General features: G+C 40.7%; 1 protein-coding gene across 3 annotated transcripts in view; it reads left to right on the top strand.

The window, feature by feature from the left end:
- The first annotated feature begins 11,813 nt into the window (after positions 1-11,813).
- Positions 11,814-27,636, top strand: part of SV2C (synaptic vesicle glycoprotein 2C) — a 100,117-nt gene continuing 84,294 nt past the window's right edge. For 2 of the 3 annotated variants that reach the window (XM_077936297.1, XM_028748654.2), the window contains exon 1: positions 11,814-12,284. The gene's annotated coding sequence lies outside the window, so the exon portion shown is untranslated. The remainder of the gene's footprint in view (positions 12,285-27,636) is intronic. The other variant, XM_028748653.2, reaches the window with a different exon arrangement.

Raw genomic sequence — 27,636 nt, forward strand, 5'->3', positions numbered from 1 at the left:
GAAAAGACAGGTAGCATAACTTAGGTCCCAAAATGGTAAGGGTTCCTAAATTATCTGTATAGAAAGACAAAGATGGCTTGCTTAAGCCATAACTGTTAGTGGTAGGGTAGAAAAGAGAGAACAATGAGTTTGGTAAACCTTCCTCCCAAGGTAAGGGTGTGTGACTTAGATAAGCCTGGCTGGACAGCTTACTCTATGCTCTTAACCCCTTCATGTATTAATTAGACTTAAGCATGTTGGTTATAGGAGACACATTTATTCCAACTAGGCAGGTAGGTGCTCCCTTGCCTCTTGGGGCTGGTTAATACTGCAGGGGCTTCTGCCTCAAGTGGAGGGGCTTGAACCTCAGAAGGGGGGAAGGCATAGCTCAGTGGCAGAACATCTGCTTTGCATGCAGAAGGTATCAGGTTCAATCCCCCCATATCTCCAAGAAAGGCTGGGAGAAAACTCTGGAGAAGCACTGTCAGTTTGTGTAGTCTATACTGAACTAAATGACAATATAAAAAAATTCCTTCCAGTAGCACCTTAGAGACCAACTAAGTTTGGATACACACAAAAGCTCATACCTATAACAAACTTAGTTGGTCTCTAAGGTGCTACTGGAAGGATTTACTGTATTTTGTTTTGTTTCGACTACTGCAGACCAACACGGCTACCTACCTGTAACTAAATGACAATATGCTAATTATTTATTTGCTAAACTTTATCCAGTGGCTAGGCTTACATGTAAGATGCAGCTTTGCTTAAGTTGATTAAAAGCCTTCCTTGGCATGGTTCATTAGAGATAATAGGAGTTATAGTCCCACAACTTTTGGAAGATCATTGATTCCCCATCCCTGGCATAAGGCAACGTTTCCACATAAGTGCAGCAATATAGCGGTCTAGCTGCCTCTCATATACATTAAAAAAATTGAAGGAAGGTTGAAGGACAAATAACATCATGTGTTTCTTTTGCATGCTTGCTCCAGTAGTTCTATTATTTTTAGCCAAAGTATGACCTTCCTTAGCTATGTAGTTAATCTCTTCAAATAATTCCTGTGACTTGGTCCATTACTAAAATTAAAAAAGATAGTTGTATTTTTGGATCTATCTTTAATAATGAGATTATACTGGCTGTTTTCCAGACATCAGACTCCTCTTCTAAACTGTGTATGCTCATCATCAGGCATCTCCTGTATCTAACTGTGGGCAAAACTAGACGCTCATTCAATTTGTAGCATGAAACTACATATCATGCTTATCCTTAATTAATTATAGGCAGCAGGGGCTGGATTCCTACTGGGAAGGCAGTGCATGAGGAGGAGGAGGAGCTCCTACAAAAAAAAGTCAGGAATCAGGGGATAAAAAGGTTAATCCTCTGTTCAACAAGAAAGAGAGAGAAAAAGTGCTGTTGTTGTTTTAAAAAGCAGAGGTTAGGAACAAATAGAGAGAGATAAATAGTGGGTGCCCTGTATATGTATATTGTAATTACCCAAATAATTTTTATTGATGCTGTTTAGCATTCAGAACTGAGATGAGGTCAGAGATGAACAGAACAGTTGTCAAGTTTGAGAGTGATACAGAAGTATTTATGATGGTGAAATCCCAAACAGTTCTAGGTCTCTGAGGCATCCCTGAGGGGCATTATAGGAAACGAGAATCCTGACACCTGCTACATACAGTATTTCTATCCATAGGTAAAGGTAAAGGGACCCTGACCATTAGGTCCAGTCGTGACAGACTCTGGGCTTGCGGCGCTCATTTCGCTTTATTGGCTGAGGGAGCCGGCATACAGCTTCCAGGTGATGTGGCCAGCATGACTAAGCCGCTTCTGGCAAACCAGAGCAGCACACGGAAACACCGTTTACCTTCCCGCCAGAGTGGTACCTATTTATCTACTTGCACTTTGACATGCTTTCGAACTGCTAGGTTGGCAGGAGCAGGGCCTGAACAACGGGAGCTTACCCCGTCACGGGGATTCGAACCGCTGACCTTCTGATCGGCAAGTCCTAGGCTCTGTGGTTTAACCCACGGCGCCACCTGCGTCCCTTTCTATCCATAACTTGATTCCAAATTGCAGTCACCATACCTGTTTGTCTACATTATTCCCTGGTCATCCTTTGGAAGTATATTTAGTGCGCTGGATTAATTTTTATCATGGAAATCTGGATATCTAAACGCTTTTAGAGAAAATGTAATATATACAGTGAGCCAAGTTTCAATGTTTCCTAGTTAAATCCGATGCTAGCATATGTTATTTGTCTTAAATAGCTGTACACCCAAGCCAAGATGATGGCAGGCACTGATCAGAAGCTTTGCCTTTGTGTTGATTGCATATGGCAAGGAAATAGGGCTGCAAAAGGCAGTCTTATTGCCAAGCTGTGAGCTGGCAGTTTGCAATGAAAAAATATCTAGCCTTTGTAGTGGGGGATAGCAAAAAATTCTATACTGCCAAATTAAGAAAACAACAACAACATGGCAGTGAACAGTGTAACATTGACAATAGAATTACAGTAATTAAACAAATTCAAAATGCATTATATATAGAACACAATTTGCAAGAAATATTAACATACCGCTTTTAAATGTATTTGTGGAAGGGGAAAGGGAGGGAGGTTTATTGGTTTGTGGTTTTTGTTCTCATTTTTATCATGAATTTTATATTGTATTTTATGTTGTGAACTGCCCTGAGATGTATGGATGAAGGACAGTATACAAATTTAATAAATAAACAAAAATAAAATGCACACGAAAGTACTGCAAAATAGAAGCTACCTACTTGTTTTACTTTAGTTGCAAAACTCTGTATTCATAGTGCTGTGACTGTAAATATTTTCATGCAAATACCCACACATCAGCTCATCAGCTTTGCATACTGTACAATGGGCAACAAGAGGTTTTAGTGATAGACCTCGTTGTTAGTTAAAAAGTTAACTGTTTGAGTTAAATTACATAAGACTTTTCTGGTACCAGGTTATCAAAAACTGCCTTCTGTCAAAGTCAAAACAACTATTATTATTATTATTATTATTATTATTATTATTATTATTATTGCCATGGTCTTTCTTGAAATCTAGAAGTGTGGAGCAAATTCTTAACTCCATTAAGTTTCCATTCGGATGCATCTGGAGAAATATGTTGCAGGGTCCACAAATTCACCATTGAAGACAACTTGAGGAATAGTTGGCCATTTGGTATAGTATTTAATTCCTCCCATAGGATTGAATTTGTGCCTGAGCAGAGTCTAGGAGGAAACTGCTGTCAAGAGACAGGCAATAAACCAATAAACCATACTTCCTTCTGCAGAAATCAGATCCATATTTTATTTCCTTACTTGGGGCAATTCTCCCTTGTTTTCAGTCTTCCCCTGGCCAAGATAAGAGAGGCTGGAGTATGTTGGCTTATGGCTAACCAAAGCCTCTGCCTCCTCACCTGCCCAGAATTTCCAGGTAGGGCTACATACATCTTGTAGAACTAATGCAACTCCATGCAGATAATAGCTAGATAGTCTGATTTGATATAAGGTAGTTTTCAATATTCCCAAATTTAGTCCCCAGTATTTGTTCTTGGCTACAATTCATGGTTAGCGAGGAGGAAGTTTAATCATGAGTCCAGGTTCAGATGATACACTAACATGATACACAAAACTTTCCTTAGCTCAACACAGCAGGGGAGTAAAAAGGACTAGGAAAGAGCAAAGCAGTTGCAAGCTGTTAGTTCAGAGACTGCACATTTGTGCAGTCCTGAAAAGCCATAGCTTGGCTTACCATGTCTTGCAAAGCGGATCTAAGTGTGTCTGGATTATCACACAGAGAGGTCTCTGCATGACTAGGAGCCATGATAATGCAGGGTTCCCAATCACATGGAGGATCCTATCAACATTCAGATGAAAATGAGCACTCAAAGGATAAGAGTTCAGCAAGTGAGGAAAATATACTGTAGCTATTTAATTATTTTAACTGTAAATTCACATTTCCTTTCAAATTTTGTTTCAAAAGACATTACAGTGGTACCTCAGGTTACAGACGCTTCAGGTTACAGACTCCGCTAACCCAGAAATAGTACCTCAGGTTAAGAACTTTGCTTCAGGATGAGAACAGAAATTGCGCGGTGGCAGCAAAGGGAGACCCCATTAGCTAAAGTGGTACCTCAGGTTAAGAACAGTTTCAGGTTAAGAATGGACCTCCAGAACGAATTAAGTTCTTAACCCGACGTACCACTGTAGTTATTTTCTGCATCCCCCCAACATTGCAAATGACCTTTTAAAAAGAAAAAAGGTCACACACAGAAAATACTTGGGTTGTTTTCTCTCCTTAAAAAAAATTAAACTGATGTATATAACAATTATAGTGCCTTCCTATTTAAGCTTAAATAATAGTTTTCCCATTGTGACGGTGTATTGATTGTTCATTGCTCTGCAGTCCTTTGCTGGTACTGCCAGCTGCTCCTTCATGCTTGAACTACACCAAGAAGCCATATTTTTTTCCAAATGTCAAGAAGTGTAATTAACCTTGCATTGCCCTTTGCTCCCTTAAAGTATCCTGATATGTACAACTAGATATGTTGCTCTCTTTTTCTGTGTATTGTATTTGTGTGTGTGTGTGTGTGTGTGTGTGTGGTATAAAACGTCTGTGAACATGTGTGCTAAGTAATAAATATTGCCTAATATATTGTAGACAACACAGTTTAATTTGGCTATAGTGCAGAGCTAGAAAACGAGTGATTCGTGTTGTTGGCTAAAGAGATTTGTCTTTTTCTTTGTGATGAAGTGTGGAGTTATGGTTACAATACTTACACTTGAGTACAGGGTACAGATTTCCTTTTTGTATTTGAAACAGAATTCCTGGGCAAAATGGACCCAGCAAGGTAATTCTTACATTGCTATCAATCAGTGTCGTGAAATTGTTCTTTCTCCCCAGCAGAACTGTTCTGCTGTTGAGAGCCACATGGAATGCACTTCAAAGAACTTTAAAAGGTTAGCAAGATGGGTCTTACCAAAGCTAGCCTTGTTCTACTTCATCAATACTCGTTTTATACATTTGATAATTTTATTAGAATGCTTTCCACCAGTTTTCCCAGAACAGTTGTTAAACTAACCAGCCTAAAATGCTGAGTGTATATGCATAGACATAGACAGCTATATAAGGTTCATATTATCTACCAGTGGCAGCATGTAAATTACCTTCTCTAAACATACAAATATTGATTGAAAATGAGCAGCTTAGAAGGGAAAGGAAATAACCTCCCTTTAAAATGAAAAAATAAAGAGTTTCAAGTAAAATTTGTATGGGGAACTACAAAAAACCTAGTGAAGTCAGCCTTAGAATTTCTACTGTCATTTTGTTTGTAGGCTGTAAATTGGTCTGAAATGTTAAACAGAGTTTTCAGCACACTCACCCTTAAGAAACTGATGGCTGCTTATTATGATTATGCGATAGACAATCTTTATATTGAATCAAAACTACTATTTAGAAGGCTTTTGTGGTTCATAAATCAAAAGAAAATATAAATATTTTATGGTTCTGCTTCCAAGCTGTAATTTCTACAGGTGTTTTAGTCTTTCCAGCAGTATTTAGATTCCCCTTTCTCAGCAGTGAGTTGCCTGGAACTTTACAGCCCTGTTCACTTTCTACATTATAGTAATTTCTAAAATGTATGTTGTTTCATCTCAGGAAATACAAAATGGTTTATATTAAAACAATGAGATCAAGAAAACATGTTAATTGGAAGAAGCTAGTAAAGTGCAGTAGAGAGGACTGTTCATGACATACTCATTTGAAGGATATTTGGCTGAACAAGAAAACAATCTGATACATTTTAATATATTATGAAACCTCAAACATGTATTAAATTCAATGGCATGACAAATTATATTGGAAAGGGCCTGCTGAGCATTTTTAGTTCCAGTTTGCAAGAATTATAATTATTATTGTGGTCCCTTCAACTCTACAATTCTATTATTATTATTATTATTATTATTATTATTAGCTGACTAGGAATGTTTCTAAACTTATAGAATATAAAATGACAGTAGTATAACGCTTCAAAGTACCGTATTTTTCGTCCTATAAGGCGCACTGGCCCATAGGACGCACCTCGTTTTTTTGGGGGGGGGAATGAATAAAAAAAAATTATTCCCCCCCCAGCCGCGGGGCTGGGGTGGGGGAAGCCTGAGCTTCCCCCGACCCCAGTCCACAGAACAGGCTACCGCCTCAAGCCTTGCACGCCCGGCGGGACCTCCCACCAGGCGTGCAAGGCTTGTGGACAGCAGCCCGAAGCACGGGGCATGCTCTGCAGCCCGATCCATGCTTCAGGCTGCAGGCTGCTGCCCCAAGCCTCTCGCGCCCGGCGGTACCTCCCCTCAGGCGTGCAAGGCTTGCAGACCCCTGGCTGAAGCACGGGGCGTCCTCCGGAGGGCTCCCCGTGCTTCGGGCTGCAGGCTGCCGTCTGCAAGCCTCGCGCACCCGCGGGAACTCCCGCCAGGTGCGCAAGGCTTGCAGATAGCTTCCTGAAGCATGGAGAGTGAGAGGGGTCGGTGCGCACCGACGCCTCTCGCTCTCCAGGCTTCAGCGAAAGCCTGCATTCACCCCATAGGACGCACACAGATTTCCCCTTCATTTTTAGAGGGGAAAAAGTGCGTCCTATAGGGCAAAAAATACGGTAAAAGCAAAGGAGAAAGAGAAGATGAGAAAAGCCTTTTGAAACATGAGCATTAAAAGATATTTTACTATATATTTGTAAAAATACATTCAAATTACTGAGGGAGTAACTGATCAGATAGATTGGGGCTCCATAATATATCTCTAAAGAACATGGCTTTGTGGTTTTGTGATTGTTCACAGAGATACACAACTTAATTTGTTGATAGATAAGCCTTATATAGAAGACAGATAATGTTGAACTTCTACATGCCAAAGATTACTGCTGTCTTTAAGGATATTTGAATAGTTGGGATTTATATGGCTGACTCATTTGGTGTCTTTGAACAACTAACCTAATCAACTTAGCAGGTATATGGAAAATCTTCAGACAGCTAAACTGTGCAGTCTCTCTATCCTCCATGTATTTCTGAATATTTAATCAGATTACCTTATCCTTTCATTGAACAGTCACATTGCACAGGCATACTTATTTTGGGAAAAGGAGCAGATACAGAATCTTGTGCCTGGTGCTTACTATATTCCCTGTAGTTATGAAACTAGCTTGGCTGAAATAAACCCCATGCCTTACAGGCATGCCCCAATGCCAGACAATGGTACTTTCCCCTTCATCAGTTGTTTAACCCTTATCTCCAGTTGGAAATTGTCACATGTAGGTAACAGATGACAGAGTCGGAGGGAAAGCAGAAAGTCATCCCATTATTTCCTGAGTAAAAAAGGTAAAGGACCCCTGACAGTTAAGTCCAGTCAGGAACGACTCAGGGATTGTGGCACTCATCTCGCTTTACTGGACGAGGGAGCCGATGTTTGTCCGCAGGCAGTTTTTCCAGGTTATGTAGCCAGCATGACTAAGCCACTTCTGGCGAACCAGAGCAGCACCTGGAAACGCCGTTTACCTTCCCGCCAAAGCGGTACCTATTTATCTACTTGCACTTTGATGTGCTTTTGAACTGCTAGGTTGGCAGGAGCAGGGACCGAGCAAAGGGAGCTCACCCCGTCGCGGGGATTCGAACCGCTGACCTTCTGATCGGCAAGCCCTAGGCTCAGCGGTTTAGACCACAGCGCCACTCTAGTCCTAATAGGGTTTTTTATCTTCATTACAGAAAGAAGCAGCTATTTGGGTTTTGTAAAAACTTTGGTTAATCTCCTGGCTCCACCTTTCTACTGCACAGAAACAGTCTTGCCTGGAGAGGAAGTGGCCAGCACACTTTTGATGTGAGCCAGCCCTTGACAGCCACAGCTAGTAGGATCAAAGCATGCATCAGCTAATCAGAAACAAGCATTCAAAAGGAAGATGGATAATATATTCTGTAAATTACTAAGAGATTCACCACATTCCAAAGTGGGCTCAATAAAGCACTTGCAATGGTAAACTCTTGTCTCTTGTTTATTCATGGGTTGCAGCAGCCGGATTGGGAGGGGGGCTGCATTTCCGCCACTAGGGGCTGCTCCACAGTATCCTCTACCTCTGGACCACAACTAATAGATCACCTGTGTGGAGAAGATTGAAAAATGCTATTTGGAGCCAAAGAGAAGGCGTAAAGCAGTGCGCAACCTGGTGTTGACAGAATAAACAATGCAAGGAGGGAGCTGTAGCCCAAGATAGGAAAAGAGGTGGAAAGGGAACAGCTAGCCACTTTAAATGAATTCAAATCTCCAGGGCCTGATGAGCGACACCCAAGGGTACTAAAGAAGCTTGCGGGTGCAATCTCAGAGCCTCTGTCTAGAATCTTTGAGAATTATTGGAGAACAGGTGAGGTCCCAGCAGAATGGAGGCAGGCAAATATTGTCCCCATCTTCAAAAGGGGGCGGGGAGAGACCCAGGTAACTACCAACTGCTGAGCTTGACATCTGTAGCTGGCTTGGCTGAAGGAGAGAGATGAGATCCCCCCCCCCCCCCGCTCTTTAGTGTTTCCACATTAGTTTTTAGCCTTTTTCTGAAGAGCACAGATCAAACTGAATGGAAAGTTGTGGGATGTGTTGTTCTATTGTGTGAGGGGATTGAGCTTCTTTCCCCTTCCCTCAGAGTTCACAGCAGCTGAGGCAGTGAAGAGTTATTTTGATTTTTGAGATTTTGATTATGAATTTTGACTATTTTCTCAAATTTTAATTTTTTGAATATTTTTCAAATTTTGATTTTGAGATGGCAAATGGAATCTTCTTTGGAATGGCCAAATTAGAAGGAAATTTTTATTTCATGGAAAAAGTGTTCGATAGCAATTCTTTAGGCAAAGAAAGTTTTAAATGCAATTACTAATCAAAAGCCTACTGGTGAAGCGGAAGATTCCATTGCAGCAATTAATCTATGGGAGGATCAGAACCACAAAGATAGAGCTACCATTTTAAGTGCAATTACAGATGTGCAAATGGCACAGGTTAATACATTAGATGCTGCTGCCAAGATTCTTAAAGTTCTGGAAATTGCATATGGAAGTACCAGCAAAAAGTCTCACAGAAAGTTGATGTGAAGCATCCTCAAATTAAAATTAGATTCAAAGACAGACTTTCTCAAACATGTGAATGAGTTTACAGCAATCATTCAGAAACTTGAATTGACACAGTATCCTTTGGTTGAAGAGCAGATAATTTGCTATTTCCTAGGGTTACTAGGACCCAAAATTGATACTTTTGCAACTCTGATGGGCTGCTAGAGAATGGACTGGATTGCTTAATTAAAGGATTCTAACGAATCATCAACTTGCTTCCAATAAGTTGCAACGGGAATATACTCTCCTGTTTACTCACTAGCGTAAGTGAGGAGGGATAATATCAAAACAATATACCCTCTCCTACCTTCCTTAACATTCCCACAAAAGTTAATTGATTTGCATTAATCGTAGATTGATAAATATTCCCAATTAGTTTAGCCTTTCACCACCAAGTTACTCTACATATGTGAGAGAATGCCAATGGCATGTGGAAACCTTTTAAAGATGTGAGGCAAGTTTGTGCTCAGTGTGACTCTTTGGCCTGGCTGTCAGGAAAGTGACAGGCCTATCTTGTCACAATTTTTATTTGGACTGCAACATGTCATAGTCCAGCTAGCATGTCACAGCTGAAGAAACAAACGGTTCTGAGAAGGGCTACACTGACTGTTCTTAAAGGTACAAATTGTTGTTTTTCATTTGGCAGAAGGGGAAGGGAGAATCTATTTCAAATTCAAATACCCTGTCTGCACCATCTTTCTTACTGCCTTCCAAGGGCGGGACCAGATGTGACATTAATAACATGATTGCCCTTTGCTTTATTTTAATTTACTAAATAGCAGCCGTGTGTTTGTGTGTTGGAGGCAGGGGGTCTGGACTGAGATTGCATTATAGGGATGGGGGGGGGGAGGGGATTTGATGAACCTACCTAACTGGCACTTTCTGAACAGCATGTAGGCTGAAACACAGCCATCTTCCAAAATTCACACTTCTCCAAGTTCTGCAATGCAGTTCTCCAGCCTAGTAATGTGTACAAAAAGGGCACATGCTAAGCTAAGCGAATTATCCATAAAATGCATATATTACTGGAACTAACATACAAAAATGCATTATATTAGATAAAATTGCATTGCGAAAATGTGTATATTGGGCAAAATTGTGCATAAAAAATGAGTACTTTAGGCAAGATTCACACTAAAATGGTGATGGATTTTCATGAGATGTTCTTTTTTAAAATTGCAAACTGATGTGGAAATATGGAGAACTGAAAACTGGAAAAACGAGAAATGGAAAGAACCTGAAATCAATGGATTAACCCGTTTGGACAAGTAGGAGTTGCAGGCGATAGACATTGTGGGGGCAAATAATTAAAGCCCCCCTCCAACGCCCACAACTGCTATTTAGTGAAGAAGAAGAAATAAGGAAAGGCTGATCATGCTTCTGATGTCAATTCTAGTTTGACCCTTGGTGCAAATAGTGCCGTGACAGTTTCTTCACTAGAGAAAGTAAATTACATAAAATGGCAATGTAGTCAGAATCTGCTGTGCCTGTATGATTCAACTAAAACATAATAGGCTCCAACACTGCTTTTGACATCTGCATGCATAGCCAGAGAGCCCTCGGAGGCTTGGACTGCCTAGCTGGCCTGGCAAAAACATGGCTATGTGCTGGAGCTGGTTGGGCCCCTTCTTTGATCTAGGCTCTGTCATGGGCTTGGTGGAGATGTCTACTGGCACTAGGATGCTCCACAGCTCCATGACAGAGCACTTGCTTTGCATGCAGAAAGCTCCAGGTTCAATTCCTGGGCATTCCCAAGTAGGGCTTGGAAAGACTCCTTGTCTGAAACAATGAAGATCCTGCACAAGTGAGTGTAGACAGACCATTGGTCTGACTCAGTAGAGGGCAACTTCCTATGACCCCTGGACACCTGTCTTTTCCTGTGAAAAAGAAAGAAAAGACTGTTCAGATGTATTCTCTGATCTGCTTTAAGAGCATCTTGCATCTTATTAGATTTACAATTCTTGGTGTGAGATGTAACATTTGGCTAACTTTGTAGCTGGCTTGAAAGCTAGTTTGTGCTCGTGCTACATGTTTCCACCAAACATATCCCATTTAAGATACAATCCAGGTTGCGACAAGTATTCATACAGTATTCCTGCTCTCTGAGTTATTATGTGTCTTTAGAAACTGTATGAATTTCAACAAGCGAATTAAAAGTGTCTTGTAACACCTTTCAAATCAGTTGCAAGACTAGTTTTTTTTTGCATAAACACCTGATCACCCTCTAAAACGTACGGTGGCATAAGATTTCGTCTTCAAGGTGCCACAAGACTCTGCTGCTCTATCTGCAGCAGACTAGGATAGCTATTCCGTCTGAAAAGCATACATCAAGCTTCACCTGTTGCATCCTTAACTGTGTCACGGCGCTTCAGATGGAGGCTCGGAAGAGATACAGGGCGGAGAGGGGGCAGAGCCCCGTTTAGCGCCGCTCCCCGGCAGCTGGCTCCCCAACTCCATGCCTTGACCATCAAAGCAGCACGTGTGTTGCCATTAAAGAAGTCACAGTCACACCCTGTGGATGCCATACATAGTATAACGCTTGGCTCGACCGCAAGGAGTACTCAGATCTGTCAATAGCTTTTGACTATGCCAGTCCGAGTTATTTCGCGGCTTGCGCGCGGCAAGAATGGACCCTGCATTTGCCTGGCTGCCTTCCCTCGCCTTTCTCGGGAAATGGTCTTCTTGCCCGCCGCGCGCTAGGCTGGTTTCGCACGGCTTCTCCGCCGGCGCCCTCCCTCCCTCCTCTCCTTCCCCGCTGCTTTCTCCAGGCGAGGGAGAATGGGCTTGCCCAGCCGTCGCACCCCGCCCACGCCTCCGATTCTTGACGGTGCGTCGCCTGCCTGCCTCCCGCCCTCGCCGTGACTCTCCCCTCTCGCCAGGCGCTCTTCGCCACTGCAGCAAGAGGCAGCGCGCGCTGCGCCGGGGAGCCCGCGCGCACAGCCACTTTCCCGCCTCCCTCCTCCTCCTCGGGCTCTTGTCACGCCTCGCGCTCCTGCCTCAGGAGAGAGGAGCAGAGGGCGGGCGCGGTGCGTCGGGACTGAGTGGGGGGAAACACCACCATACGCCGCCACCTCCGCGGAGCCGCAGCAGCGCTTACCACGCCGCGCTCGGAGCGGCAGCGTGAGGCGAGGGAGGCGGCTGCGGGCTGCAGTTCCAGCCGGTAAGTGAGCGAGGCTTCCCTTCTTCGGGAACTGCTCGCAGTCCCGAGGAACTTTTTTCACCTCACGGTCAGGTCAGTTTGGGGCTGGAGCCGCCTCTGAGGCGTCGAACTTTCCCCTGGTGGCGGGAACGGGGCCGCTTTGGCGGCGGGACAAGATGGCGGGAAGCGGCGACCCCTTTGGGAAGCAGAAGTTCTGCCGAGTTCCGCGGGACCTTTTTGCCTCGGAGGAGCGGGCGTCGGCTTCGCAGCCTCAGCTTAGGCGCGCTTACTCGGAAGGAAGCGGGCGCAGTAGGATCGCAGCCCTTGGGGGGACCACGTCACGGGGGCCCCGAGGGGGAAAGCCCCCCAGCTTGGCGCGCGACCCTGCCATGATCATCGTGCAGGACCCTCCCTGCCACCCTGCAGTCTCCCTAGTCAGGCTCCCTTTCCCCTTCTTTTCTGACGGATTCCGCCCTCAAAGAAAAACCCCACGAGAACTTCGCGAGGAGGCGAGGCTCCGAGGTGGGAGAGAGTGTTTGCAGAAGGCAGATGCGGGAGGTAGTGGCGGGGAAGCCTCGAACGCGGGGAAATGCAAAAGGTGCAGCGTGCATGTATGCATGCCGGCTGCAAAAAAACAAAACAAAACAAAAAAAACCCCAGCCAGACTTCTTGCAGTGCGATGCGTCGGGAAAAGCCACGAGGCGTTGCAAAGTGCATGAGGGGGGAAACGACAACCTAGGCACTTGCCTAGGTAGGATGAATCTGCAAGATTCTCTCCCCCCCCCCCCTCCTTCCGAAGCTTGCAAAGTTCTTGGGGGGTTGGTTAGGCGCCAGGATCCGAAAAGACTTTAAGGGGAGGGCATTGTTGTTGTTTAAATCGCCGCATACTTGGGCGAAATGGAACGAGCAGCTGAGGGAATCCCGTCCCGGAACCTTGCTCTCTCTTTCCCATCTCTTTGCTTACCCCCCCCCCCCATCCACCCTCCCTTTCCTCTCCGCTGCGGGTCTGCAGCCCCCGGGGCAAAGAGGGACCGTCGTCAGGTGGGGGCCGGCGAAGCTGACTCAGCATACCCGGGGACTTCGAGGGGGCTGGAGGCGCGTGTGTGCTCCAGCTCGGCGCGTGCGCCTCCCCCGAGTCACTGCTGGGAATCCCCCCCTCGCGCGCGCCTGGGGAGCGCGAAACGAATGGCTGGATGCTGACGGTGGTCGGGGTGGGTGGGCTTACTGGGGGTTGCCTCTTGGACATGTGAGCAGAAAACGGGGTGTGTGGGGTGGACCGGGTGGTGGGGGGGAAAGGCATGCAGAATAAAGAGCTCGCCGCCTTGTTTCTGCCAAGCCACGTTGAGATACTTTGGCCTTTGGTGAGCAATAGCACCCAGGACTCTTTCCCGCATCAGGGTATGATGCCGATAATGATGGCTTCGTGTGGCTTCATATTCCTGTGGAATCCAATGTCCTATAGAGTTGTATGGAGCTGTGGGGTGCATTCCCCTTCTCAGCCTGCAAGCCCTCGCTCCCCCCCTCCAGATAAGCTATGAGTGATGGTCCTAGAAGGGGCAGAATGCGGAGAGAAGTCTCCATCTAGCTCCTAGTGCCCTACCTGTATTGGGCTGCATTGTACTGCAGTGCAGGGAGCTGACAACAACTAGATGTGTGCATATGATCCTCTCTCTGTGTGTGTTTTGAGAGAGAGAGAGAGAGAGATGGTACCCAGATGTGATTTAGAAGCACTACAGGGCTGTAAATGGAATTTAGAAAAGAATCAACATGCTTCATTATTATTTTTTTAAGAAGCTGCTGAAGAAAGCCTGTATTTTTCCACCCTCCAAGAATTATTGAAAATTATTTGAGTATTTGTTGGGAAGCCCTAGCTACCAGAAAAAAAGATAATACATATAACAGGTCACTATTTGTGTGTTTTGATTTTAATTTGTTTTGTGCTGGATGATATGAATGACTGCTTCCATAAAAGAACCACTCAGATTCTACTATAGCAAACACAACGCCGAAAATAAGAGTGCAAGTAAACTTGGAAAATAAGATTTATGACATTTTTTAAAAAAGCTTTCATTCTCATTTAAATATGTCATAAAATCTTGCTTATCTCAAAATTTTGGCCCACGAAATTCTGAAGCCTTTCTAAACATTTAAAGTGATTTTTATTATGTATGATAATATAATAAAGTTACATTTTGTCAAATAACTTTGCAAGTAGTTCTCATGAGTACTGGTGTGTCTGAAATAACATTTTGTGGGAAAAGAAGCATAAGGTTGGACGCTCCTACAGTTACTTTTCATGTATATTAATTTAATAAAGCTAATCTATAGCATCAGTAAGCACGTACAAAGCAATTCTATTCTCTAGCATGATGAGTAGCTCTAAATTAGGTTTACACCAAGTGCTTTCTTTTTATATACCCATTTTAAAAGACAGCATTCTAGAACGAACATGTGATGCATTCCCCTTGATTTTGAACAAATAGATTAGGAAAGAGGAAGAAAGGACAAAAGCATCTTGGGCAGCCTTTGGCTGCATTATGGACCTGACATTGATTGCAGATGTAATAAATGGCATGTGATAAGAGCGATCGGAAGGTTGATATATGCGTCATATTTAAAACGTAGGCATGTAGGATATATTAAAAATTTTTTTTAAAAAAAGTATGAGCTGAAAACCAGCTTATCGTTCAAAATGTAATAAGGGAACCTGCTCATGAAATGTCTACTAGTCATGAAAAATTGACCTTACTAGAAGCAGGGTGGAGCTTCTGTCCAATATAAATATCAATAGAATTGTACCACTTTAAAACGAAATAAAAAGATGTGTTAATTTTTTAAATTCAGTCCTTAACAAATCTTAACTGGAAGAAAGCCTGACTGATTCAATAGAATTTAGTTCCAAGGAAGTGTGAGAACCTTGCAAAACAGCCTGATCCTAACCATTGTTTACTTTAACGGAGAACCTCACTGAATATGCTTAGGATTGCTCCTTTACCGCCCAGCAAGCCGCTTACACTGACGAAATCTTGCAGGAGAACTCTGCGATCATGCCTATAAAAAACCGAATATCAATGCATGCTTAATCGAAAACACATCCATTAGGTTAAATTAATTTGCAAACATGAAAGGGAGCTCGTACCAGCTGCTCTCTTGGTGTTATGTAGCACAAAGTGTTTAATGTACTAGAACAGATCAAGAATAAGTTTAAAATGTCACAGCAGTTGTGTTTGTATTTTAATTTTATTGAGTGTTTATCTGTAACGTGCTAGGTCAAAATACATTTTTATTGTCAAAGTGCGTTGGATATTTTGAGCTTATGTGCTGGAGGGCACCAAGAACAATGGAAAATTGTGTGCTGGGCTTTCCTTTTAAGATGAAAGATGCATTTTTCTGAAAACAAAATCCTACTTCAGGACTAGAGTTGAAATATGGAGGCAGGATTTCAAATGGTATTTCATAAAAACTGCATGACAAGTAATTCATTAAAATGAAGTTTTGCCCATTTCTGCATATAACTTTAAATTTTATGTACAATCTAGTTTTTTCAAATGTCAAACTATCAAATGCATAGAATCTTGTGGTAGTTAATGTTTTGACAGCCTATTTGAAATTAGTGTAAACTCTTAAAGAATACATTCAGTTTGTTCTTCACCAAAGAATAGCTGCAAATGTATAGGTGATGCTATATGTAAGAGAACAACATTATATGAAAAGGTGGGGGGGGGGTCATCAGAGGTGGTTTTTTTTTGTCAGTCTACAGGAATGATTTCATAGGCAGCATAAGCTAGAACACTCAATATTAAGGAGGTATATTGTGTACTCTGTGATAAAACGTCATCATCTTGAGATCCTAATAAGCATCTCCAGCAGGTCTAAGATTGTAATCATACAATTCCAGCCTTAGGTTTGCATTCATAGGGCCTAGAAACACGTTCTTTAGAAACAGAAAGCAATAGCATATTGGATTTTTATGACTTATAAATGGCTTTTTGGGAAGGGGGAATGAAATTATCGAAAAGCAATGCCATATGGATTTGCAAAGTCCTTTCTGATTTCTGAAGTGGAGACCACAGAAATAAAAAAAATGGTATTAAAACTGTATCAATTTTTAAAATTTTGTTTATTTTTTTTCTTTCCTACCTTTTTACATTGGGTATCCAAGATGGCTGGGTGAAAGTATAAAATGCAATAAACCAGACTAAAATATCAAATAAAATTAAGTAGCAGCAAGGAAATGGTAATCAAAGGGCATTTTGATTTTCCATCCCCAAAGGTTGATTTAATGTTGAATTGACAGTAAAGTCAATGATTTGCTCTGAGGAAGCAGTTTCAAAGCCTGGGTGCCACCACTGACAAAGTCATGTCACTGATCATCCGTTGCCATTCACCCAACCTGGGAAGGTAGGGAACCTGCAGCAAGTGGTTAGATGGGAGAAAGCAGCCATAAGATTATTGCATTATTTCTTGCTAGTGGAAAACAACAACAACAACAACAAATATAACAGATAAAGTGTAAGAACTTCTTGAATCTATTGTGTTGCTTTTTAAGGCCTATTGTAATATAGGAAAACAGTTAATTAAAGGACTTGAGAACTGCTAATCTTGAATCTGAGGTTTTGTTTTTTTTGCAGGGAGGAGTCAATTCTATCGACAAAACTCCCCCTTTCATCATCTTTTTACTGAGATACTGTTCATTTATGTAATAGGTACAACAAGAGAACCAATAAAATATTTTGATCTTAACATTTTTTTTAAAAAAAGCTTGCAATTGGTTTGGCAACATTTCCTGCAAACCATATGAAAAAGCTGTGGTGGTCCTGTGCTCATAATTCAATGTACTGGTGTAGGAAATTATTTCAGGAAGAAAATGAAATGCTTTAATTTATTCAGTAGAAACAATAATAACTATTGATTAATCTAGATGCTCAAACTGCTTACAAAGTAAGGTCAGGAAATCAGCTATAATTCAAGAAATATGATTGACCTGTTGGCTGTAAACACCACTTTGTTATGGTTCATGGAAACCTTGCAAATAGGTCCATGAAAGTTACTACCTTGCAGAACTTATCATCTCACTTGTTTGAACTTACACTATAAATTACTAATATAGGTTAGCAGCAATGCTGCGGAACTTCCGCTCTGACACTGGTGTTGCTGCCACTTTTACTGGATGGACGAGGGGTGAGGCAGGGGGCCAACAGTGAGATTGGGGTCTGTATGCCCAAGTGGCTCTGCCAGTAGTTCAATGCAGTCTCAACTTAACTTCTCCCTGACTCCCCCCACACTGTCCAGATAAGCTGCAGTGACCCCAGTGTCAGGAGGGCAGCTGTGCAGCTGGAAGCTACTAGGTGTTCCCATTTTGGAAAGTGTATTGTGTGTTCACAACCAAAATAGTATTCTTTCCTCTATGGCTTAATAATAAATATTATGGCTTAATAAATACATTGGTCTAATTGTATTAAAAAGTGACACAGGACTCTCTTGTTTTTGCTGCAACAGATTAACATGGCTACCCCTCTGGAAAGTGCTCCTAAATAACAATTCACTGTGTTCTCAATTAGCATAAGATCATGTTAATTGTTTAATACCATTAAAATCCATGCTTTGCGGCTCTGCTTCACTGCTCCCTGGCTCCTAGTCTCATTGTCCTGAAAGGCTACAACCAGAGAGAAAGAGACCACAACCCTGAGTTCAGATAACATGACAAGCCAAGACTTGTAGTTTGTTGCTTCCAGTATAGTGAGGCCGGAAAGGAGTGAATTGGGGACTTTCTCGTGAAACCATAGTTGAACATTAACTATGGTTTAATATGAAGTGTGAACCTGACCAACATTCGTTTCAGGTTTCTGTTTTGTTTTTGTTTTTAAAAACACCATCTGCTTCTTTTCTAGTTAGCTGATTTTTACATGTTACTTCCTTTTTCGTTGGAACTTTGTGCCTGCTGCCATAGACAGTTTTAAAACGTTTTTCAAGCCCAAGCAATCAGCTTTGCTGATGAGTAGTTTAAAGCTGCAACCATAAACATATATTGCAAAAGCAAACTCTACAGAAAAATCAATGGGATTTATTTCCAAGTCAGTATATTTAAGATCAAAGTGTGGACTCGGCTAAACTGGTAAAAAGAGAGAAGTGATTCATATGTGTTGTATATGCGATATAACATTGTGCCACCAGATGGTGACGTGGAGTCCCATTTTTCTCTACCTGTTTTCCGTTTAAATTTACAACACTTTTAACTGAAACACTTCTTTGATATGTCTAGATCCAGCCTGTAATAATATATGATTAATATATTCATAAGGGACGCGGGTGGCACTGTGGTCTAAACTACTGAGCCTAGGGCTTGCTGATCGGAAGGTCGGCGGTTCGAATCCCCGTGACGGGGTGAGCTCCCCATTGCTTGGTCTCAGCTCCTGCCAACCTAGCAGTTCAAAAGCATGTCAAAGTGCAAGTTGATCGATAAGTACGGCTCCGGCAGGAAGGTACGTAAACAGTGTTTCTGTGCGCTGCTCTGGTTTCGCCAGAAGCGGCTTAGTCATGCTGGCCACATGTCCCGGAAAAACTGTCTGCAGACAAACGCTGGCTCCCTCGGCCAGTAAAGCGAGATGAGCGCCGCAACCCCAGAGTCATCTGCGACTGGACTTATCTGTCAGGGGTCCTTTACCTTTACTTTAAAAAATATATATTCATACATCATTAGGTTTCTAGGAACATCAAGGAATGTTTTTAACCCAATTTTATTACATTAGCCCTACCTAGAGAATATTAGTTGTGCCTCAGGCTGCAATGTTACCATGTTTACACAAGAGTAAGTCCCCTTGAACTCATTGGTATTAATGGTTAGGACTTCCAAAGAAGATTGTTCAGAATTAGAGTTTTGTCTAAAATGATTAATGCTATTTATTTTCTCTTTCTGCAGTAAATTCAGTTTGTCCAGTCTGGCTCATTCACTACCTAATAAAATGAAGCATATATTCATATACAATGCATTGTTACATAGTGGAAAGGGTGGTTATCACAGCACTCCCTTGAAGTCACTAGTGCCACAGGCATCAGCTTGCAGCTGTGCCCATAATATAAATATGACCAGACTTATAATACTTTGAAGAGCCTGAAGAAATGTCTTCATGCTCAGATACATTATTGAGTATTACGGTGTTGTAGCTTTACTGTAATACATTTTTCAGTAATTTGAAAGCCATATCCTATTTTATTAAAATAACCTGTGACATATTATTTTGCTTCATAGTCCCTGCATTTGTTTTAAGTAGAAATATGAGAAACCTCAATTTCTAACTCATTCTGGAATTATTTTATTTATTGAACCCCTATTCTAAATTGTTAAAATTTCAAAAAGATAGATGCCTTTCATCTCTACATTTACTTTTATGTAAGTGCCTACTCTAAAAGAAATCTAATGGGATTTAAGGAATAACAAAGATGTAATTCAAATGCAAATATTACTTTGCAATGGGCATGTTGGTAAGTGCAGGCTTCTTTTAATAGAGGTAGTATTTCTTAAAAGCATGGTTATTGAAACAATATTTTCCTGTGTAATTGCAGAACATGAGACAAGAGCACAAACTAGATTTAATAACTAAGTGCACTGTGTAATATTTTCAAATTTTAGCTTTGCTGGTCCTAGTCAAAACAACTCAATAAGACTAAGTAATGCTATCAGAAGATGGCACAGGCAGAGTCTTAGTAGATTCAGTTTCCAGAAGAACTTGTCCATTTGTTCATTCTTAGGAATAGAAAAAAAATCTGTTTCTGTTAAGTAGTTGGTGGTCTGTCAGGAGAATATGAAAATGGTGTTGGAGTGTGACATGTCTTTTCTCCGTTATTGACTATAAGCTCAGTCTCCTGGCTCTAAATGTAGTAGTTCCCACACCAAATTGTGCCAGTTATAGATATGTTAATAGCTTCACTTAGCTTTATATTCTGAACTTTTTCCAGATCAGGCTACTTTGGAATGAGATTCTTCTCTGTAGCTGGAATGAGTGTTCTGATTTCCCATTAGCAAATCTGCTGGGCTACACTCAATTTCTAATTACTTCTTAAATTCTGGATCTGATAACATAATTTTGAAATTCCTCTAACTTGTATGCATTTGTGCGGTTTCTTGACAAGGTGTCTGCTGTTAACAGTTTCCATCCCATGAAACAAAATTTCCTATCATGTTGAATCTCCTCAGTCTTATTAGAAGACATTGGCATAGTAATGTACTTGATTCATTTTGCCCCTTTTACCAAGCATTTATGGGTTTATGAGGAGTCTTAAAAAAGGTTGACCGCATAACTATCTGTAAAAGGTTTTGAAAACATCTTTTTTAAAAAAAAAACAGTGTGCTTTTGTTTCATTGCTTCATTAAGAGTTATTGGACAGAATGTGGCTGGCATCCATTCTGAAACATGTTGTGGGAGCATTTGTAGTAGCTGTAGTAGCACTTCAACTAGTGCAACTAGCTGCTTGCATCTTCATGAACCATTGTAGGTTTGTTGACATCACAAATATGCAAAATCGGGACATTGGAGATCATGTTCTTTATCTTTATAAAGGAAGCTTCCTGATTCCTCCCTGGACCTTAGGAACAGGTTTAGTGGTTATGAGATGTCTTGTGAATACTTACATAAATAGTTCAGTATTCTCCAAGAGCATCTTAGCTATATAATGTTTCTGGGATTCTATCTAATGGCACTTACCTTTTCAAAGCATGGCTTTGCCCCATGAATTCCGTTTCACTTTGATAACATACACGTTGTTTAGTTTGAGTCCGGATTAAAAGATCCAATTCAAGGCAATGACCAGTGTTTTGTCATGGGCTTCCATTCATGTGCCATGTATTAGGACACCATCAACTAATACAATTACTCCTTTCGTGTTTGAGGAGTTCTTTTTATTTCAGAGGAGCACTTGCAATTCCAAATGGGAAGTGTTAAAAACTGAATCTCCCAAAAGGGGTGATCAGTATAGTCAGTTTACCGTAATTCTCTGGTTGGTCAAAGGGATTTGCCAGGCTTTCAAGAAATGTAAGGTGACAGACAAAAAGCCTTCTTTCAAGCTTCTCCTTCCATTTGTCAGCAATACGGGTCTGTAAAAGATAGCTTATTTTCACTGTTGCCTTGAGATTGAAGTACTGTATATCTTCCTTCTGACTCATCCCCCAGTGCAGTTGGTACTGAAGTTTGTCTGATATAAGGATGCACAAAGAAGTTTGTTTCTATCAACAAAAATTTCAAGTGTGGGATAGTTAATAGGCAAAGTAATATGGCAGCAATGACAACAAATGAGAAATTATATCAAGAGCTTAGTGAATAGTAGACATTTGTGTGTTTTCTGAGCTTGTATAATTAAGGTGTTGATAAGAGTACAATGCACCTTATCTATGGCATGCAGGGGACATTATTGATGAGGAAGTGTTTCTTTGATTTACAGATAATCATGTTGTCTGCAGTTGGATTTTTTTTAAAGCTGCACTTGAGGTGAGCATGAATTATGACTGCACACCATTTGTGTGTGTGTGTCCCCAAGGGATTGCTAAGGAGCAGAACTGGTTTTATTCCACAGCAATATCTATAACTTGCCATTGTTCAAATATCAATTTGCCAAAGCAAAGAAATGAAAACTCAAAGGCAGAGCTTTGTGGACTTTTCTATTGTTTTGGGGTGGGTGTTCTCCACTAAACACTGGTCAAAGGCTAGAAGAGGTTCTTGAAGCACAAAGTGACCACCTAATAGTTTCATCTCTAGGTTTTACACAGTTATTGACCATGTGTGTTCATGCACAAATGTTATATACAAATATGCACACTTAAATATAAAATTCAAAGGACAGGTGTATAACTTCAGTCATCCTTAGAACATCCTTATTTCTTGTAACTTGAAAACATTTATTTACAATTATAAATGGTCAATTTTTAATTATTATTTTTTGTATTGTTTAAAATTTGGTAGGGATTCTAGGGACAGGTAAAATTGCTTTGGGAGTTGTATCTTGCCTACAGATTATTGGTTGTTCCTAAGATAGAAAGAAGTTTCAAACAGCCAGACAGCCTCATTGTAGCACAATCATGAAATTGTTTCCAAGCAAGTATGTTTAAGATTGCAACTTACATTTCCCTGGAAATTGCAATAACAACTTATGCATTCAGAATTAGAATACCGTAATTCACCTGTGAAATTATATCTGGTACAGACATCCAGACAGATTTCACTTTAGATGTCTCTGAGCACCACAACATTTCTCTTTTGTTTTCATATGCAGCATAGCAGCGTACCCCATTCTGAGGGGACGTTGAATGTTCCATCTAATAAAATTAATGAAAGTAAGAGGGGAAAGTAATTAAATCTGTCTTGGTACTTATCTGTTGGTTTCAGCTTTGATTGCTGAAATGAAAGCTTGGAGACAGCTGTTGGCAGACGTGTCAGCCCTTTTGAGTTTAATACTAGAGAGCTTTGTACAGGTAATTAATTACTGTACGGTTATAGAATAGTTGCCCAGTAACCTCATGTCCTTTTGACATGTTTCTTTTTTTGTGTCGTTTTGTTTTGTTTTGTTTTTGCATGTATGTGTATGCTTGTTTATATAATACACTTCCCCCCACCACCCTGAGAGAATAAGTTTATCTGATGTTTGGTCGAAGCTATCTATTTTAATTCCCAATTTTATCAGTCAAACAGCATATGCTGTCAGGTAACTCCTTAATTTTCAAAGTAGAAGAAATAAGAGTTCTGTGGCTGATATCTAGTGAATACAGATTCAGATTAAGCATGGCAGACCTTTTGTGTTAAACCTTGATTAATCCTAGTAATTTACCACACCTCAAGTTTACCATCAAGGATGAATCACTTACCGTAATTTAAATGTCAGAGTGGAACTCCAGCTGCACACCTCTGGATTGTTGTTTGCTTCAACCTAAATATCTGGAGCCATCACAAACACCTTGTGTATTGACTATACCTTCTGAATTCCTGGATGTTAATTCCTGCTGACATCCAACTACCCATCATGTTCACAGAAAGCTTGAGAGGTAGATACTGCATGGCTCAAGGGGGTTCAGTTACCATTGGTGCTACTTGTGAAGTTAAAAAAAAGCAAAACAGAAAACTGACCCGTGTGATTTAGCAAGGCAGAGGTCACTAAGAAAAGCAGATTCAGTTCAATGGGAGGAACAGAAATTGTGCTGATGTGTATCTAACAACGAATTAGCAAAATAGGAAATACTGAGTAATAACCCAGCATTCAAGAGAAATAGGACAAAAAATATTTTAGTATTTATTTATTAAAGGATTCATATAATCACTTTTCATATAATATGCAAATGGGCATACAACATAATTAACCTAATATAATAAGATTCATTAAAACAAACCCAAATACACAATAAGAAATAAACAAAAAGGCACTGTACAGAGTCAATGGGTCAAGAGAAGGTTTCTTCAGTATGGGAGAATCAGGGTTATAGCAAATATAGGGCAGGTACTAGAAGAAGATAAGAGGTTAAAATATGCAAAAGAAAAGTGAGTAGTAGGATTTTTTAATTGTAGGAGGTTCTGGATTTTGTTTTTATTTTGTTTTTAAAGGGAGGGCATGTGATCTCTCACTTTCTGGCTGAAGTGGTCCAGTTAATGGAAAAGTACTACTTCATGTTTGCCCAAAAGAATAAAATACATGTTATTTTTTGTTTCTTGATAACATAGACAAGTTGTTTAACTTACTTGCCTTTAGAAGAACAGTTGATCACAAAAAAATGTTTGCCTTCATAACATCTAAATGAGCTAACAGGATGCAAAGTAGTGTAGACTAAACCGCCCCCCCCCCAAGTATTAGGGGGTTGACATGTAAGCCACTAAGAACATAATATATTAAAATAACTCTCAGTGAAAGAATCGGTGGCATTTGCTTCCACATGTGAACAAGACTACTAAGCCAAACCAAGGTTACACATGCATGAGCAAGGGTGCTGGTGCAGTTAGAAAATTGCAGCTTCTTCGCTTCTTCCCTGTTTGTGCTGCTGTCATGCTATTGGTAGCTAAACCTAGGTTTGACTAAGCATTGCATGAGAACCTGGGCTTGTGATTTGTCTTCCCAAGTAAAAAACATGAGTGACACGTCAAGAACAATGCAACTTGTGGTTTGTCCATCCCACCCCTGTGCTGGAGAGGCTGCAATAGTATAGCTACAACATTTCACATGTGGTGGACGTGTGTGTAAACATATAAAGCCCTTCTGGCAGAGGGTATTTACAGAAAGAAGGTATATTACCATTCAACATGTGGAATGTACCTCAAGTTTTGGATTGTTAACTATTTTTAAAGAAGGTCAATTTGACCTCTGTTATTAAGAACAAATTACTTTTTATTATAGTAGCAGTACACCTATTACAATGGAAAGCATTGGAACATATGTATATGTCTCATTGGAAACAGAATGTCAGGTCTATTGCTGTATCAAAAAAATTAGCAAAGAGATTGCATCCATTGAATAATATAGATGATGTAGACGATTTTGTTGAAATATGGTAAAATATAAAATTATAAAATATTTTACTGATAACCCTGAAAAATGGCAACCATCAAAATCTGGCAAACTTAACTATGTAGATTGATCTGCCCTGGACTGGGGAGGGGGTAGGATTTTGTTTTTGTATCTTTTTATGGTTGTTTAAAAAATAATTATTAATATATTGGAAATCAATTAAACTATATTTATTAAAATAAAAAAGGAAGCTAACAACAGCAACTTGTTGTTTGTTTTGAGTGAGACAATCCATGAGCCCAGCTTTGCGCACAATGCTAAACCAAACCATGGCTTAGCTATGGGTAGTATGTCAGGAGTGGGGAGGAGTGAAGCTGCCAGAGTTTTCTAAGTCTGCACCAGCATGCTTGCTCATTCACACTAAGCCATTGTTTGGCTTAGCATTAAGTGCGAACCAGACTGGTTTGTGTTGCCCCAAGATGATGAGGTGTTTTTGTGCCAGTTAGCATTTGACCAAAAATGTATAGGAAGTTATAGAAGTGAGAGCCCCTTTTAAAGAGCCGCTGACTGAAAATATGATTTCAAGCTCCTACACTGTAAGAGTTGAATTGGAAAGTATTAGTATACAGATGGGTCATTTAATTATAGTTGAACCAAATTTACACACACTGAATAATTTAGAAAGCTGAACTCCCTGGGCTCAGCAATTAAGAATAGCAGAAGAAAGCCAAGAAGATTAAGAAGCCAAATTAGCTTGTTCACAACAGGGAAAAGGCTATCTTGTTTGTACTTGTTACACAGATGCTGAAGGAGAATATCGTATATTGTTAGATACTAAAATAAAATGAACTCACTTGAGTACTTTCCCATAAGTCCTGCAACTATTATATGCCATTTAACGAGCAAGCTAACTAATCTCATTGGATGAGCTTATGGTGTAAAACATGGGATATGTGTTGCAGCCAGCTTGAGTATGTGGTCTCCACTATTGAATTCTTAGTATGCAACATTAGTATTAATAAAATCAGGTACTCTTCTTTGAACCAAATGCTACGCCTTTGAGAAAAGGGCAGATATCTATCAATAAAAGTGTATGAGAAAGATCTAGAGCCTAGGCTATGTTCATTTACACAAAACACTAAACTGTGGTTTGTTTTTACCATCATTGACATCTGTAGCTAGTGTTACAGGATAGATATCTATAAGTACAGAAGAGAAATGCTGAATGGTGTACCATTTCAGTTAGAATTACAGCTGCCTTTTGAACCTTGTGCTGTCTAAACCTTCAGAAAACATTTAAAATAAAATATGTAAGATATTTGTTTGCCAGGTTTCTGATCTATTTCCTTATCAAGCTATTTTCATTTTCTATTCCACTGGAAAGATTGCTCCTTTTGCTATATATTTGGCATAGCGGGTTCTTATCTGTGAGATCTCCCTATTCTGCCAGAATCATATTCCACAGGGAAGAATCTGCTGTTATTAACAAGGTTTTTATTGCCACACCATTTCTAATGAATTATGGATATATCATTTGAAAGGTTTCAGTTCTATAGATAACTTACCATGATGATATGTCCACAGGTAGACTGTGATAACACAGTTCCTATCTTTAGATGTCATGATAAACCATGACAGGAACAAACCCAGGCATATTCAGATGAGTGCTTTTCTCCAAGGCAGCCTTGAGAAGTTTGGAAGTGTTCATTTGATTAATCACATGCTGTCATGTTGTCCGAACCTGGCAAACTTGGGTTAAACTTAACTATGGTTTGTTTGAAACAAGCACATTTCAAACCATGAGTTATTAAGTCAGCTTTCATTAAAGTGGCCTTCTGATCTTGTTTATTGAGGACATCCCTCTATTTTGAAAGGATGTCAGAAGGTGCCCTCTATTAGAAGGACAATATTATTAGAATGACATTCTTCTTCTTCTTCTTCTTCTTCTTCTTCTTCTTCTTCTTCTTCTTCTTCTTCTTCTTCTTCTTCTCCTCCTCCTCCTCCTCCTCCTCCTTCTTCTTCTTCCCTGCCCATCTGGTTCGGTTTCCCTAGCCACTCTGGGCAGTTTCCAGAAAAATATAAAAACATAATAAAATGCCAAACTTTAAAAACTTCCCAATACAAGGCTGCCTTCAGGTATCTTCTAAAAATTGTGTATTTCTTTATCTCCTTGACATATTATGGGAGGGTGTTCCACAGGGAGTGTGTCACTGCCGAGAAGGCCCTCTGCAATCTGGTCCAAGTCTCATTTAAAGATAAAGGAGAGAGAACAGTGATTTTTCAGCTGCCCATCAAAAGCTCAGAATCGGAGAATGTGCAGGCAAAGAAGCCAGCTGTTTCCAGCTATGATGAGATGTGATGTATTTCTAAGGTGGCTCACTAGGCCTCCCCATTTGACCTGCAAGCTTGTTGTGGGTGAGCCACGGCTACTGCCCTATGTATATTATGTCAGGTGTGCGGCAGGTGGGGCTTGACTGAAAGGGGTTTTGCAGGTATAGCAATTTCCAGTTGGTTGGTTGGTGCAAAGAACTTTGCCAGCCTTACATTTGGCTCTTTGGAAGCAATACACTGCCTGCCAGGCATTTGGGAAGTGCTGTCAATCACCTGATGTCGTTATGATATCACATGATTGACAAGTGAGGTGTCCTGGTCATCCAACACCCCCAAACATTCCGGACATGTTTGTTTATATCTCCCACTTGGAGTTTGAAGTGGTGCAGTCTACCGTACCACGTTAAGATTCTGTTGTCTTCTACTGTATGTGTCCTGCCAAGATCTTGGTGAAGAAGACTTTTTCTGGCTTCAGCAGCAGTTGCTCCTAGTGTGGCTACTATTAAAAATCAACCCAAACATTATTGTGAAGGTAGACATAACTCCTAAATAGCAGCTTCTCCTT

The sequence above is a fragment of the Podarcis muralis genome, chromosome 11 (assembly GCF_964188315.1).
Source record: "Podarcis muralis chromosome 11, rPodMur119.hap1.1, whole genome shotgun sequence".
NCBI lineage: Eukaryota > Metazoa > Chordata > Lepidosauria > Squamata > Lacertidae > Podarcis > Podarcis muralis.